Raw genomic sequence first — 12,545 nt, 5'->3', positions numbered from 1 at the left:
GGAACACGACAAGGATGCCCACTCTCACCATTATTATTCAACATAGTGCCTTTCCCTTAAGATCAGGAACACGACAAGGATGCCCACTCTCACCATTATTATTCAACATAGTACTAGAAGTCCTTGCAGCAGCAATCAGATAACAAAGAGGGATAAAAGGCATCCAAATCGGCAAAGAAGAAGTCAAACTGTCTCTCTTCACAGATGACATAATACTCTATATGGAAAACCTAAAAGAATCCACTCCCAAACTATTAGAAGCTATAGAGCAATTCAGTAATGTGGCGGGATACAAAATCAATGCTCAGAAATCAGTTGCATTTCTATACACGAATAATGAGACTGAAGAAAGAGAAATTAGGGAATCCATCTCCATTTACAATAGTACCTAAAATCATACGTTACCTTGGAATTAACTTAACCAGAGACATAAGGATCTATATTCTAGAAACTATAAATCACTCTTGAAAGACATTGAGGAAGACACAAAAAGATGGAAAAATATTCCATGCTCATGGATCGGAAGAATTAACATAGTTAAAATGTCCATGCTACCCAGAGCAATCTACACTTTCAATGCTATCCCGATCAAAATACCGAGGACATTTTCAAAGAGGTGGAACAAATAGCCCTTAAATTTATATGGAAACAGAAAAGGCCCTGAATTCCACCCAAGGAATTGTTGAAAAGGAAAAACAAAGCTGGGGGCATCACAATGCCGGATTTCAAGCTGTACTACAAAGCTGTGATCACAAAGACAGCATGGTACTGGCACAAAAACAGACACATCGACCAATGGAACAGAATAGAGAACCCAGAAATGGACCCTCGGCTCTTTGGGCAACTAATCTTTGATAAAGCAGGAAAAAACATCCGGTGGAAAAAAGACAGTGTCTTCAATAAATGGTGCTGGGAAAATTGGACAGCTACATGCAAAAGAGAATGAAACTTGACCACTCTCTCACACCATACACAAAAATAAACTCCAAATGGATGAAAGACCTCAATGTGAGACAGGAATCCATCAAAATTCTAGAGGAGAACATAGGCAGCAACCTCTTCGATATCAGCCACAGTAACCTTTTTCATGACACATCTCCAAAGGCAAGAGAAACAAAAGATAAAATGAACTTGTGGGACTTCATCANAGAATGAAACTTGACCACTCTCTCACACCATACACAAAAATAAACTCCAAATGGATGAAAGACCTCAATGTGAGACAGGAATCCATCAAAATTCTAGAGGAGAACATAGGCAACAACTTCTATGACATCGGCCAGAGCAACCTTTTTCACGACACATCTCCAAAGGCAAGAGAAATAAAAGATAAAATGAACTTATGGGACTTTATCAGGATAAAGAGCTTCTGCACAGCCAAGGAAACAGTCAAAAAAACTAAGAGACAGCCCACGGAATGGGAGAATATATTTGCAAAGGACACCACACACAGATAAAAGACTGGTATCCAAGATCTACAAAGAATTTCTCAAACCCAATACAGGAGAAACAAATAAATCATAAAATGGGCAGAAGATATGAACAGACACTTTTCCAATGAAGACATACAAATGGCTAACAGACACATGAAAAAATGTTCAAAATCATTAGCCATCAGGGAAATTCAAATCAAAACCACACTNTCATTAGCTATCAGGGAAATTCACACAAAAACCACACTAAGATACCACCTTATGCCAGTTAGAATGGCAAAAATTGACAACGCAAGAAACAATTGTTGGAGAGGATGTGGAGAAAGGGGATCCCTCCTACATTGTTTTTGGGAATGCAAGTTGGTACAGCCACTCTGGAAAACAGTGTGGAGGTCCCTTAAAAAGTTAAAAATTGAACTACCCTATGACCCAGCCATTGCACTNGAAAGTTAAAAATCGAGCTACCCTATGATCCAGCCATTGCACTACTGGGTATTTACCCCAGAGATACAGACATAGTGAAGAGAAGAGCCATATGCAAGCCAATGTTCACAGCACCTCTGTCCACAATAGCTAAATCATGGAAGGAGCCGAGATGCCCTTCAACAGATGACTGGATTAAGAAGCTGTGGTCCATATATACAATGGAATATTACTCAGCTATCAGAAAGAACGAATTCTCAACATTTGCTGCAACATGGACGGCACTGGAGGAGATAATGCTAAGTGAAATAAGTCAAGCAGAGAAAGACAATTATCATATGATTTCTCTCATCTATGGAACATAAGAACTAGGATGATCGGTAGTAGAAGAAAGGGATAAAGAAAGGGTGGGTAGTCAGAAGGGGGAATGAAGCATGAGAGACTATGGACTCTGAGAAGGAAACTATGGGCTACAGAGGGGAAGGGGGTGGGGGAATGGGATAGGCTGGTGATGGGTAGTAAGGAGGGCACGTATTGCATGGTGCACTGGGTGTTATANCACCATACACAAAAATAAACTCCAAATGGATGAAAGACCTCAATGTGAGACAGGAATCCATCAAAATTCTAGAGGAGAACATAGGCAACAACTTCTATGACATCGGCCAGAGCAACCTTTTTCACGACACATCTCCAAAGGCAAGAGAAATAAAAGATAAAATGAACTTATGGGACTTTATCAGGATAAAGAGCTTCTGCACAGCCAAGGAAACAGTCAAAAAAACTAAGAGACAGCCCACGGAATGGGAGAATATATTTGCAAAGGACACCACAGATAAAGGACTGGTATCCAAGATCTACAAAGAACTTCTCAAACTCAATACACGAGAAACAAATAAACAAATCATAAAATGGGCAGAAGATATGAACAGACACTTTTCCAATGAAGACATACAAATGGCTAACAGACACATGAAAAAATGTTCAAAATCATTAGCCATCAGGGAAATTCAAATCAAAACCACACTGAGATACCACCTTACGCCAGTTAGAATGGCAAAGATAGACAAGGCAAGAAACAACAATTGTTGGAGAGGATGTGGAGAAAGGGGATCCCTCCTACATTGTTGGTGGGAATGCAAGTTGGTACAGCCACTCTGGAAAACAGTGTGGAGGTCCCTTAAAAAGTTAAAAATTGAACTACCCTATGACCCAGCCATTGCACTACTGGGTGTTTACCCCAAAGATACAGACGTAGTAAAGAGAAGGGCCATATGCACCCCAATGTTCATAGCTGCATTGTCCACAATAGCCAAATCATGGAAGGAGCCGAGATGCCCTTCAACAGATGACTGGATTAAGAAGCTGTGGTCCATATATACAATGGAATATTACTCAGCTATCAGAAAGAACGAATTCTCAACATTTGCTGCAACATGGACGGCACTGGAGGAGATAATGCTAAGTGAAATAAGTCAAGCAGAGAAAGACAATTATCATATGATTTCTCTCATCTATGGAACATAAGAACTGGGAGGATCGGTGGGGGAAGGGGGGGATGAAAGGGGGGTAATCAGAGGGGGGAATGAAACATGAGAGACTATGGACTATGGGAAACAAACTGGGGACTTCAGAGGGGAGGGGGTGGGGGAAGGGGATGGACTGGTGGTGGGTAGTAAGGAGGGCACATATTGCATGGTGCACTGGGTGTTATACGCAACTAATGAAGCATCAAACTTTACATCAGAATCAGGGGATGTACTGTATGGTGATTAACATAATATAATAATAAAAAAAAAAAATACCAAAAAGAAATTGTCAATATCCATGCTAAAATTCTTTTACTCTCTACCTTTACCATTTCTTATCTGGTTTCTCTGCTTCATTGTCCTCCTCCTGGCAGTTCTTTGTACAAGATCAAAATAATCTTTCAAATCTGATTAAGATATAGCCCTGATTCTAATGCATCAATGTCTTTTCTATAAGTTCTTACATGATCTGACATCTAGTTACTTCCTACCACTCTTGTAAAACATTGTTTTTCTTCAGAAATTTTGCACTGCTGATTTTATTACATAAAATGTTCTTCCCTTACTTAGGGACATGACTTTCTCCTTCATACTGTACAGGGGCTACTCAAATGTGATATCCCCATAGATGCCTTTCCTAATTATCTGTTTCAGAAAAACATGCCCCTTCCATCACTTTCTTTTTATACTGCTTCATGGTTTTTCATAGTACTTGTCACTATTTGACAAAACATATCAAATATCATATATTATGTATAGATGAACAGATAGGTTCAGATATAGGTACAGGCATGGATATAGATAAAAATAACAAATATACATAAATATTTATATAAATCAATTATGCTTTTATCCTTTTTCATTTCTCACCAAGAAGGCAAGGCCTTTTTGTTTTGTTCACAAGCCTATCCCCTATCCTTTGACAGTGCCTAGCACTTCATAAATATTTACTTAATAAAACTCTAAATGTAGGAAGAAAGAAATGAATCCTCCTCATCTATTTGTCTATCAAAATATATCTTTAATTGAATGACATGACTTTTTAAATCCTCACTGGCTCTTATAGGTCATTAACTTTGTCTTTTTAAATGTTTATAAATCATCTGTTTCACAATTTTTTTATCAAAATGATCTTGACATTATTTAAACTCATATGTCCATAGTTCAGCATTTACCTTATTTACTTTTAAGAAAATCATGTCTCTGAACATTTCTCACCTTCTAGAACTTCTGAAGAGATAAATATAATAGATAATGATAGAGTATGTATCAAAACAGCCCATCTTATTCCAAGAACCCCTAAGTTACATCACTGTGATTCATCAACTTTCCGTGACAATTGGTAGAACTAGGAAATTAGGAGCAGAAACTTAGGTTCATGTTATTTACATTATTCTAATTTTCTGTCTCATATCCCACAAAATCAGTGTCCTAGGAATTATGCTTCAAAGTGTTGTAAATAAGGATATGGGGAATAAATGTAAAATAATATAGAATTAGTAGGTATTCAATAAACATATGGTAATACAATTAACAGCCTGATGGAGACAGGGCAGATATAGGACTCAGGTATAGGTGTTAAAAAGTTGTTTCCCCACAGTCTTGCCTACACCATACTTTACTTTTTAGTATCAAAATGTTCTATACTTTCCTACTCTGATGATCATTCTCTTTGGGGGAAAAAAGGTTTTTATTTTTTCCTCATGCTTACATCAATACATTTCATAATGTGGATCACTGGCTAATGGTGTTTTTTTTGTTTGTTTTTTGGGTTGTTTTTTTTTTGCTGTTGTTATTGTTTTCTTTACATGTTTTTGTCAGTGAAAATGTATTGTTTAAAGTTTTCTTATTGCTAATAAAATTATTGAATAATTTCTTTAAATTTGTACATATGCCACATTGGAACATGATAGTAAATACAAATACAACACCTCCTCACACACATACACACACATTGCTTCCAGAGGGTAATGACAGAAATTAGTATCAGCCTTATAGACATAAAGAATATGAGGGTTCAGGTCCCTGTATATCTCCATATAATTCACCAGTCTCTCCCCTGCAGAACCAATGTATTGTGTTAGGTAAGAGTGGGAACTACTAACAACAATTGAAGTTGTTATGCTATATGTGATGTCTTTGCTGGAGTATTTTTTTCAAGATAGTATTTATTTATTTAACAGAGAAAGAGCGCAAACAGGGGCAGCACCAGGCAGAGGGAGAGGGAGAAGCAGGCTCCCTACTAAGCATAGAGCCTGATGTGGGGCTCAATCTCAGGACCCTGAGATCATGACGCAAGCCAAAGGCAGATGCTTAACTGACTGAGCCACCCAGGTGCCCCACTTTGCTGAAGTATTAACAAGGCCTCAGGTAAAAGAAAGGTGACCAATGATCCAATTAATGTGTTCTTGTCCATCCCTATTAATAAGAGTATCTTCCATTCCTCATGATTTATGCTTTTTTTAATTCTATTAAGAACTTTTTTCCTAAACCAGCGAAAGTTATGGTAAGGTTTCATTCTTTTTGCATATTTAACTAACACCACTTGTTGAAAAGTATTCTACTCATAATTTTGTACTAGGCTTGTCTCTAGATTTTTCCACCCTCTAACTATAAGACATGGGAGTCTCTTTATATGCTTCCAAAAAGACCCACTAACTTCCACACTTAGGTATTAATTGGTAGCTAATCACCTTCAGTTTTTCTTTGTATTCTCTAATGAAGTAATTACACCCAAAAGAAAAATTTAATTACATATTTATACTATTTATCCTATAACTCTCAAATTCCCGACCTATTATGTTTGCCTATGTATTCTCTCCTACTAATATCCCATCCCAGTTCAGATTTTAAATAACACCATAAGACAAAGAATTAGTAAGTATAGGAAAGGAAAAAACAAAAATGCTGCTATTTGTAAGTAATATAATTGTATAAATAGAAACTCTAAAAGAAAATGTGAACAATATATCAAAATTTATAATAAATTTAAGAAGATCAGTAGAAATAAGATAAATACACTAAAATAATTACACTTCTACTTTACAACAAAGGGTATTTAGAAAATGACATTAACAAAATCATTTAGAACTGCATCAAAAATATGAATACTCAGAAACATACTAGTGAAAGATGTTCAAGTCCTTTGTAATAAATATTACAACCATATTAGTTGCCTATTGCTGCCATAACAAGTTTCCACAAACTTAGCAGAACACGTATTTTTACCTTATGATTCTCTAAATCAGAATTACAAAGTAAGTCAAGAGGGCTACATTCCTTTCTGGAAGCTCTAGGGGAGAATTACTTCCTTGTCTTTTCCAGCTTCTAGAGGCTGCCCATATTATTAGGCTCATGGCCCCACATCACTCCAGCCCTTTCTTCTTTTGTCACATCTCCTTCTCCAGCAGGATCCTCCTGTCTTCCTCCTAAGGAACATTATGATTGCACTGTCTCCACTCAGATAATTTGGGATAATCTCTTCCTCTCAAAACGCTTAACCTAATCATAAGTCCCTTTTTGCTATGTAAGATAACATGTCTACAGTTTCCAGGAATTAGGATATGTGGACTTCCTTTGCAGGACTGTTTTACTGCCTGCCACAATGGGAAATAGTCAAAGAAAAACAAATGAAGGTCTTTATACTACACAGTATGTGGAACTATTAAGAGAGGTGTAAATGTTCATGGATTAGGAATCTAAATACTGTAAAGATGTCAATTTCTCCTAAATCTTTCAATAGGGTCAATGAAATGTCAATTAAAATATTATTTGTTACTCAATGGAAATACTGATTCTAAAATTTATATGAAAATTCCAAAGACAAATTATGGTTATGATAATTTTAAACTGGCCTTAAAAATTTGTAGTACTTACATTGTCATATATCAAGACTTATTATGCAGTTTACTATAATTAAGACAGTATGGTGTTAACGTAAAGATAAATAAAGTCATCAGTAAAACAGGGAAGATTAAAGATACCAGAAATTTCCCCTCCATATACATGTATCTAGTTTCTGACAAAAGTGACACTATAGAACACAGAGGAAGGACTGGTCTTTTCAACCAGTGGTTCTACGTAAATGGATATGCTTATAGAAATAATTTGTGGGGTACCTGGGTGGCACAGTGGTTAAGCGTCTGCCTTCGGCTCAGGGCGTGATCCCGGCGTTATGGGATCGAGCCCCACGTCAGGCTCCTCTGCTATGAGCCTGCTTCTTCCTCTCCCTCTCCCCCTGCTTGTGTTCCCTCTCTCGCTGGCTGTCTCTATCTCTGTCGAATAAATAATAAAATCTTTTAAAAAAAAAAAGAAATAATTTGTATGCCCTTCCTCCTTCCACACATAAAAATTCCAGGTACATCTATATTTACATGTGTATTTATCTCTGGATGTATGTTAGAACTAGGGATTTTAGAACGTAATATAGGAACATTACCTATTAGTCACAGGGCAAGCATAGAGTTGACAATACAGAAAATGCTAACCATAAAACAAGATTTAAAAGTTGGAGCACAGCAGCCAGAGCCTGGAATTCATCAAAGGGATGTGTCCTACAAACTACTACATGTACTCCATGAGGAAGTCCACCCAGTGGATGCTGGAAATGCCTCACCTGTGGACCCACCTAACCCCATTGCTCCAGGCACTTCACCCACATATCCCCACCCTCTGTGATGGGCTCCCTGAGAGTACCCTATGAGCAGCAAGTTCAAGCCTTATAGATAGCTAGTGAGCATGCACAGAAAGCTAGCCTAACTATGCAGGACTGGGAGAAAGCAAATAAAGTTGAACATTCAGCACCACCTTATAGAAAGCTAATGGGAAGCTGTCATCACTCAGTCTGGCTTTGTAGGATCAAGAGGAAGCATGCAAGCTTAAGAATTACTCCCTCTCCCCAAGACAGAACATCTGTGAAACAGACATATCCATAGAAAAAGTCTGAGATAACCTCAGAACTTCTATCAGAATTGACAGGTGAAAATATTTTCCTCCAGAAGCCACTCCAGAAAGACTGGAGGAGGCTGCTGCTTTTGTAAATGTAAAGACAACAACACAAGACTTCAAGAAACAGAAAACATCAAGGAAACATGATAGCACCAGGAGAACACAATAATTTTCCAGTAACTGACCACAAAGAAATAAAGATCTATGATTTATCTGATTAAAGTTCAAAATAATTGTTTTAAGGAAACTCAATGAGTTACAAGAAAATACAGAAAGATCATTAAACCAAATAGGAAAACGTTATACAAATAAAATGAGAAGTTTAACAGAGAGATGAAATTAAAAAAAAAAAAAGAAACAGAAATTCTGGAGCTGAATAATACAATAAATGAAAAGAAAAATTCTAGAATACATAGGAGATTGAATCAGTAATCAAAAATCTCTCAACAAAGAAAAGCCAGGACTATATACTCTCTGGTAAATTCTACCAAATATTTAAAGAAGAATTAATGTTAATCCTCTCAAACTCTTCCAAAATATTAAGAGGAGGAAACACTTCCAAACTCATTTTAGAAGGCCACTATTACCCTGATACCAAAGCCAAAAATGGACACAAGAATAGAAAATTACAGACCAATAACCCTGACAAACATAGATGCAAAAACTCAACAAAATACTAGAATACAAGTTCAACATCACATTATAAAGGTCATACATCATGATCCTGTGGAATTTGTCCTTGGGATGCAACGACAGTTCAATATACATAAATCAGTAAATGTGACACACCACATTAACAGAATGATGGATCATTGTAATAGATGCATAATAAGCCATTTGACAAAATTCAACCTACTTTCATGGTAAAAACTCTCAACCAGCATAGGTATAGAAGTAATTTACATCAAAATAATACAAGCCATAGATATCAAACCCACACCTAATATCATACTCAATGGGGAAAAGCTAAAAGTGTTTCTGCTATGATGAGAAGCAAGAAAAAAAAGTGCCTTCTCTCACCACTTCTATTTCAACATAATATTGGAGGTCCTAGTCAGAGAAATTAGTCAAGAAATAGAAATGAAAGCCATCCAAATTGGAAAGGAAAACGTAAAAATTGTCTGTTTTCAGATGGCATGATCTCACCTATAGGATACCGTAAAGATCCCACCAAAACCTGCTAGAAATAATAAACAGATTTAGTAAAGTTTCAGAATAGAAAAATCAATATACAAAAATCAGATTCACTTCTATACCATAACAAAGAACTATCACAAATAGAAATTAAGAAAATAATCCCATTTACAATTGCATCAAAACAATAAAATACATAGAAATAAATTTAACCAAGGAATTGAAATATCTGAAAATTGTTAAAATATTGACAAAAATTTGAAGAATTCATAAATAAATGAAAAGATATCCTGTGTCCATGGATTGAAAGAATTAATATTGTTAAAATGTCAACTACTAAATGTTATCTACAGAGTCAATGTAATCCCAATCAAAATTCCTACAGCATTTTTCAAAAAAATAGAAAAAAAATCCCAAAATTTGTGTGGAACCACAAAAGACTCCAAATAGCCCAATCAATCTTGAGAAAGAAGAAAACTAGAATCATCACTCTTTCTGAGTTCCAGCCATAGTACAAAGCAATCAAAACAGTATGTACTGGCAAAACAAAACAAAACAAAACAACAACAAAACAAGACACACAGACCAATGGGACAGAGTAAGAGATCAGAAATAAACCTACACATATGGCCAACTAATCTTTGACAAGAGTGTCAAGAATAAACAATGTGTTAATGATAGTCTCTTCTATAAGTGGTGTTGGGAAAACTGGATATCTACATGCGAAAAGAAAAAAAAAAAAATGAAATCAGACCCCAGTCACAAAAACTAACTCAAAGTGGATTGAACATGTAAATATGTAAGACCTAAAATCATAAAATGCCTAGGGGGAAAAAAAAAACAAACAATGGGGAAAAAAATCCTTAATGTCAGTCTTGGCAAAGATATTTTGGATATAACACCAAAAGCACAGGCAACAAAAGCAAAAATAAACAAGTGGACCAAGATTAAACTAAAAAGCTTCTGTACAATGAAGGAAACAAGCAACAGGATGAAAAATACAGAATGGGAGAAAATATTTGCAGACCACATCCTGATAAGGGGTTAATATCAAAACATATAAGGAATACATACAACTTAATAGCAAAAAAAAAAAAAAAAAAAAAAAAAAAAAAAACAAAAACAAAAACAAAAAAACCCAAACCACTTAATTTGATTAAAAAATGAGCCAAGTGCTGAATATACAATTTTTCAAAGACATATAAATGGCCAACAAGTCCATGAAAAGTTGGACAGTATCATTAATCCACAGGGATGTGCAAATCAAAAACATGATCATATATTACCTTTTAGCTACTAGGATGGCACTTATCAAAAAGACAAGAGGCGACAAGTGTTGTGGGAAATGTGAAGAAAAGACACTCCTATAAACTGTGGTGGGTTATGAAAATTGGTACAGCCATAGTAAACTATAGAGTTTCCTCAAAAAATTTAAAATGTTACTACCACATGTTCTAGTAATCCTACTTCTGTGTATATACCTGCATGGAACAAAATCAGTATTTCAAAGAGGTATCGGTACTCCTGAGTTTATTCAGAATTATTAACAATAGCCAAGATCCAGAAACGACCTAAGTGCCCACTGATACATAACAGATAAAGAAGATGCAGTGTATATATGCGATAGAATATTATTCATTCGTGAGAAGGAAGGAAATCATTCTATTTATAATAACATGAATAAATCTGGACAACACTATACTATAAGGCAGACAGAGAAAGATAAATACTGTCTGATATCACTTATATGTGGAATCTTAAGGAAAAAAAAATCAAACTCATAGAAACAGAAAGTAGAATAGTGGTTATCCAAAGCTGCATATGGGGAAAATGGGGAGATGCTGGTCAAAGGGTATAAACTTCTAGGGGATAATGTACAGCATGGTGACTACAGTTAATAATACTGTGTTGTACAGTTAAAACTTGCTAAGAGAATATTTTAAGCATTCTCATCACACATACAGACACACATACACAGACATAAAGGTAAACTATATAGGGAGATGGATGTGTTAATTAACATGATTGTGATGATCATTTCACAATATGTATGTATATTAGATCATCATGTTGCACACTTTCAATAAATACAATTTTATTTATTAATTATACCTGAGTAAAGCTGGGGAAAATAAATAAAACATTTTAATTAAGAAAAAACAAAGTATGTTCTCTGATCACAAGAGAATTAAACTAGAAATTACTAAATGAAAAATACACGAAAATTATCCAAAGATACAGAAATTAAATGACTCACTTTCAAATACCCATGAATCAAAGAGAAAGTTAAAAGGGAAATCAGAAAATATTTTGAAATTATTTTAAAAATGTGAAATAAAAAATACTTTTATGTAGTAAGAAACAAAATAAATAAACTGGTTAATTGTAAAGTGTGAAAAGAATTTTGAACCAGAATTTCAAAAAAGAATTTGGGGCAAATCCCCCAAAACATGAAAATTCTCTCAACCACAGTAAGTCATCAGATAAATCAAATTAAAGCCAGAGTAACTCTATATACCCCATAATATGGCTAAACCTAAAAACAAATAAATAAAAAGAATGGAATAACAAGTGGAAAAGTTATAGAACTACTAGAACACTATCACACTGCTCATGGAAGTATAAATTTTATTCAACCCTTTGGGAAAATTACTTGGTTGTGTCTACTGAAGCTCACATACTGAAGCTCATACCAAAGGGCATATCCTACATTCCAGTTATTTCACTACGGTACATGTTGGCAGGAAAAGGCACGTGTAACAATGATCATCACAGCACTGTCCATAAAAGTCAAAACTGGAAACAACCTTCTCAATTTTAATTAATGGGTTGCTTTTGACATTTGGATGAAATTGCTCTCATTATGGTATAATTAGCATCTTCCAGTCCACCAAAAATAGTAGCACTGTTTCCTAGTCATTTTGACAACCAAAGTATCCCCACATATTTTCAAATGACCTCCTGTAGAGAAGTACAAATCCCGCATGAACTACATTAACCGAAGGCAAAAGAATGAATAATACTGCAGAATAAAGGACACAGAAATAGAGCATTCAAAGAGGATAAGAAAATAGTTTTA

The sequence above is a fragment of the Ailuropoda melanoleuca genome, chromosome 9 (genome assembly GCF_002007445.2).
Source record: "Ailuropoda melanoleuca isolate Jingjing chromosome 9, ASM200744v2, whole genome shotgun sequence".
Lineage (NCBI taxonomy): Eukaryota > Metazoa > Chordata > Mammalia > Carnivora > Ursidae > Ailuropoda > Ailuropoda melanoleuca.
This window is presented reverse-complemented; position numbering follows the sequence as displayed.